Here is a 6,000-nt window from a genome sequence, read left to right as displayed (position 1 = left end):
AATTAATAAATATCGCAAAATTCATTAGTGGAGCATCATCAGGATCAAGTTTTTCTAGTGCAGAAAAAATAATTTTATAATTGTTTTTAAAGGTGGTATTTTTTGGTATCCCTTTTTGATCATCACTAATCATTACAGGTTGTTTTTATCATAGATATTGAGGAGACATGCAAAAGAGACAAGCTAACCACAATATCAACAAATGACAACAGGGAAAACACGCACACCTGAAGAATTGTGCTTTTTGGGCGAGAATAAGAGAATTTAAACAAATACCTCTCATTGCAGTCTCTATAGATGACCAGCTACAGGGAATAATGGCAACCGTTCCTCACAAATCATTCAAACCATTTCCATAGGAAAGTAAAAAAGCATATCTTCTAAATTGACAGAAGCCAGATTCATATACACTGCTCCAGAAGATCCTCCGTAACTTTTCTGGTAGACACTGAAAGAGAGATTATGGCCCTAAAACGGCAGGGACGGTGAATGGACGTCATCGACCGTGACAGAAGGGTATATTAAAAAATTATCGAAAATGAAATTTTTCTCGCTAAGAGAATTACCGTAGGAGTTGTAAAGATGATTTTATAAACAATTTTTCAAGAGCTTTTGTGTGCTTTAAAATACAACCTTTCCAAACCAATTCTCTATGTACTACCAATCCACAAACAAACAGGACAGTTTATTAGTGCGAGATGTGTTAGTTTGCTGGCAGTAAACGAATGTGAGGTACTTGAAATGAATCAAGCTTTCTCATAAACTGGATCAACTTTCATTTAGATTTTGTCCGAAATTTGTTGAGAATAATGAGAGTAATGTTTTTTGAATATGTTGGACTCTGTTTTCAATTCAGCTTGTCAAACAGGTACCTATAAATAATTCTTACTCCACGTAGGTTATTTTCACAAAAATTTATTTTTGACTTGGTATTCTGCAATTGGTCGGGAACCACTTGGTACAGCCGGTCCAGGTTGAAAATACCGGGAACCACACGCGCCACTATAACTCACCACGTCGAACAATGGCCGAAATAACGAAAAAATACCCCAGTCGGGTATAAATTCCGCACCACAAAACCACTTAGTCATTTTCGTATTGTGCCACAAAAGATGGGGCCCCGAATTTATTTGGTGCCCGGTGCAATTATAGCGGGCCAATATTTTATTCGGGGCCCTGTTTGGACTGACCCCGGGCCTCACAAAAGAGAAGAAAACAGGCGTAAAAGGATTAACGCCTGCCTCGCGGGGATTTACGGCCCGTTTTCGGTTTTGATGTGGTTCCTTCTGCCAGCAGGTGGCGGAGAATTTTATTTTGTCAATTGCTTGATTTATTGCCACCTTATTATTTTCGCTTTGTTCTCAACCTTTTTTCCTACCTCTCTAAAGAGCTACCATCCGGTACTAAACAACGCCAATTATTTAGTCCAAGACTAAGAGAAACTTTTAAAAAGTGCCCAATTTACCAGAAGGTCAACAATTTTTCAAAAATAATGGCATACCACTGGTGCCTAATTAACTATTTTTTTCAATCTACTAATAAGGTGACATTGACTTATTGCCCAAAAACCACTAAACCAATAACATATAAATTAAATATAAATTGTTTTTCCACATGGTAACAGAAAATAAATCAAAGCTTAGCAAAAGGTTCGTGTGGATTAATTGGTATTTTATGTAAAAATTGGTTTGCCAAACTTAATAAAAAATATTCACATTTTCCTGATTAGTAATTCTTTAGAAATTTTTTTTAGTATTTATATTTTATGACTCAAATCGTTTGTTGACCAGTAAAAAGAATGCTGGTTATAGGTTGTAGCAACAACACTTCGAAAACTTAATTGTGATTATTTGAAAAAGCGTCAGTTTTTCAAATCAGCAACGTTTTAGACGAGCAACAATATAAGATTCTAAAAATAGGAATGTCCCATTTAAAAAACTTACATTAATGAGTGATAGCATCATTCTGAGGATTCCAGGATTGAGGGTTTCCTTCCTTTTCAGTCTCTCCACATGAACTACCTTTGGTTTGGACCTTGGCGAAAGTAAATTTCTATATTCAAGGTCCTTTATCTTCTTCACTATTCTGTAAGGTCCTGCCCAAGGTCGTGGCAATTGTGGGCTTAATTATTCCTTCCTTCTTGGATGGTAAAATCACAGAGCATCACATTCCTTATAACTGTCAACCGCTAGTCTGTGGTAAAGTGTCATCTTCATTCGCTGTTCTGTTTTAACTTATTTCTGGCAAGTTCGTCGATGATTTGTAACCTTTCCTCTTAGTCGGTCACATAGTCAGGAAGTTAAACCGTTGTATGTTCTGATTCATCTGCTGGTCTGCCTAACATGAGGTCTACAGGAAGTCTCATTTCTCGTTCATTCAGCATAGAGTTCAGCAGCATAGATGGTGAATATCCCGTAAACCCATGCTGTAACCTCCGGTAAGCCAAGGGGAAGAGCAGTATCAACTGGTACCAATTTCTTTGATTGTCGTTCACAAACATGAAAAGATACTGATTGGTGACTGTTATGTCTCTCGATCATTCCGTCGGACTGAGAATGCAGTGGCGTTATTCAAGCTTTTCTTATTTTCAGAATATTCACTAAATGTTTCTTCCAAATATCTGAATTCCTGCCTTGATCCGTGTGAATTTCTAAAGAAACCCCATAGTTTGCAATCAGATTCGCTATCAAAGCTTCTTCTACGGTGGCTGATTTCTTATTTGGCAGGGGTACTACTTCTGGTGGTTTTGATAAGTAGTGTATGGCGACCATTAGATATTTGTTGCCAGACTCAGTTTCAGTAAATGGACCATCCATTGTCCATTGGCCGGAGATATATTGCATCACTGCTTCTTTTGGACCGCGTTTTCGATCGTTTTTTCGATGAGCACAGATCACACCGTTTACACCATTCCTCAACGTCTCTTCTGCAGTTAATCCAGTAAAAGCGATTTCTTACTCTGGCTAAAGTTCCACGAATGTCATGTAATTCTCGCAACACACTCTCTTTGCAGGAATTGAATTATTTGGTAAACATTATATTTTCCATTTGGACCTTCCCATTTGCCAGTGAATTAAGTCATTTCGCAGTTGAAGTGAATCCCACTGTGGCCAGTATTTTTTTACCATTGGCCCACGTCTAGAAACGTCTTGCCAATCTGGTTTCAAATCTTGCTCCAACCATTCCCTGAGTCTAAACGTTGGTATTCTACCGGTTCTTCCCTACTGATGTTTTGTAACCTCTTCATTTGTCACTTTCCGGATTTGACTAATGGTATCCGTCCTATTCGTGGTATCCTGTAGTTTGCAAAACTTACAGTGATCTTCACAACATGGCCGTCTCGATAAACTGCTTCAGCGTTGGCATGTAATCGTTCTTTCCTGTGTCTCAAGAAAAAATCATAAGCTCAAATTTTCTCTAACCAGCGTGCTAATGGCCGCATGGTAAGTTCGAATGAGAAATAATGTTCTACAGCTATCACAACGACCATGAGTTCTTGCGAGTGACACAATAGTTTCTCTCAGATTTTCCCAACGATTTGCTGTAATAGCCAATTGACACTTTGGATCTGAGAAAGAACAACTCCTATACCACACTGATAGGCGTCAGTTTCCAAAACAAACGTTCTTTCGTGTGATGGATATAAGCCAAAATAGGTGTTGTTATAAGACTCTTCATCAATTCCGTGAAAGCAGGAAAATTAGCAGGTTTTCTCCGTCAGTCGATGAAAAGGTTTCGCAATTAGTCCAAAAACTTTCACAAAACGCCGGTAATAGCTACACAATCCAAGAAAACTTCTGACATCCCATTTAATCTTGGCACGTTATATTTAATAAATAAAACTACCTCACAATAAGGTAGGAGGTTCTGACTCTGCTTCGTGCCATTTGCTTTTCGCACTTGTTAGGAAATTGCTATTTTCAGACCGTATAACAAATGTGTTGCCAATTTGCTACATTTCAACTCAGTGATTAGCATCATTTTAAACCATTTTAAATTAAAATTTCTCTTAAATGAAGAATCAAAACATGCACACCAACTCTACTCTACTAAGCTCTTTTACTTTTAAAATTCAAAGCAAATAACAGCTTCAGTCGCGACTTAAGACTCAATAAGCATAAACAATTTGAATATTTGTTTTAACAACAGCACGTTGAATTCAAAACGAGCTGTCCAAACCAGACTAGTGGTGCCGACAAGACTACAAGACGGTTGTTTGTTATGGAGCCGACCAAACGTATCATTTTCCACGTCGAACGCCTCAATTATCGACTGGTTGTACCTACAAGCGCTCGCCATTTTGGCTCAGATGGCAATCATTCAATTTGCTGGTAATTTCTAAAAGAATCTTTAACAGTTGGCTAATCCATTTTACAAAACGTTTTGTGGTGATTTTTACAAAATGCAATAGCAATACTAGCAATGCAGTAAATAACAAGTAGATATATTGCTGGTGTAGTTGCTCTTCGATGTCTCCGTAACATAAATAATCAACTCGAATAAAAACTCCAATTTCGTGCCTAAATCACTTTGGCTTTATTCATGAAACTTTGGGAATGCAAGCTCGAGTTGATTATCGTGGAGAAAATGAAGGCGAGCCAAATCACAACGAAACCGATCCGAACTTTAAAGCAGAACCTTAACGACTTTTTAATCATCATCCAGCACTTGTCCTTTCCGGTTGCCAGATTTATATCTGCGTCCTTTGTGCGGCTTATCGCGCCTTTGGTAACTATATTTAAATTAAAATTAAACGGCCACTCGTCACAACAGACCTCCCATTGTGTCGGCCGATGAGGGCGCAAGAACCGAAACGGCGCTCTTTAAGAGAGAAAAACGAAAAACGCAACCGTAATGCGTTCCATTATCCGGGGAGTAAAAAAGGAAGAAGCGGGACGAAAGTTCGCGCGCGAATTTTCGGCTTTCTCACGTGATTGGCTCGGCGGGGGCATTCAAAGAAAAAAAAATGAGTTACGAACCCCCCCTGGGGGGAAAGGCGATAATTCACCGTCGAACGTCGACAATTACCTTCGAATTATCGGTCGAACGCGGCTTTGGGATTGGTTTTTTTCGGTTGTGGGTATCATCCTGCCATTGTTGCCGTACCGCCGATATATGTTCTGTTAATCAGCTAGTCACGTCAAAAATTAAAATTTTATGCTCACTAATAAGCGTAGTTTCTGACTTAGATCGACATAGCTGTCGTAACGTTACAAAAACACAAAAATGTTCTTATAACTAGAACAATCCTGAAAATGGTGTTCAAAAACTTTATTTGGATAGTTTCGTTTTAAATCATCTCGTGACCTGAGACAGAAAATGAACAATAACAATAGAGATAATAAAAATTAGGAACCACAATACAGGGTGTCCGGAAATAGTGCGACCAACACTGGACGAGGTAAACTTACAGCAAAAATGGGTATGACAAGTTCCTATAACACTTTTTCGATTACTCAATAATAACGGATATACAAGGTATTTTAAAAATATTTGACCTGAAGTAATAATTAAAAATCACCCTAATATATTACAATCTGTCAAAAGTTTCCATGACATGCTTTATTGAAAATATAATAATCCATACGTGTTCACACTATGCAAAATAACTTTAAAGTAGTTTTTCTCAAAAACGGCTGATTTGAAGTAAGTCTTTTTTAAATAGTTTTCAACGCTCTTATATTTCCATGAAGGACAGTTTTGACGTGAGATTGGCTCTTTTGAGCGTGATTGTGTGTCTAACCAGCTATTAGAACTCTCAAACAAAAGATCAATGCAGAAGTTAAGTGTATTAACTAACTAAACCTAATAAACTAATGCATTCTATACTTTTATGAAGGTAGTTTTGACAGATTTAATGTTATAATGGCGTTAGTTAGGCATCTTACCAGCTGTCAAAACTGTCAAAAAATAACAAATGGAATTGTTAAGAGCACTTTCGCCTAAACTTTCTTTGCACAATTAATAATAGCAAACAATGTATTTTACACCTCAATGAAG

Source organism: Ips typographus, linkage group LG1, assembly GCF_016097725.1.
Source record: "Ips typographus isolate SLU linkage group LG1, UJ_Ityp_2.0, whole genome shotgun sequence".
Lineage (NCBI taxonomy): Eukaryota > Metazoa > Arthropoda > Insecta > Coleoptera > Curculionidae > Ips > Ips typographus.
The sequence above is the reverse complement of the archived record's forward strand: the minus strand, read 5'-3'. Positions refer to the sequence as shown.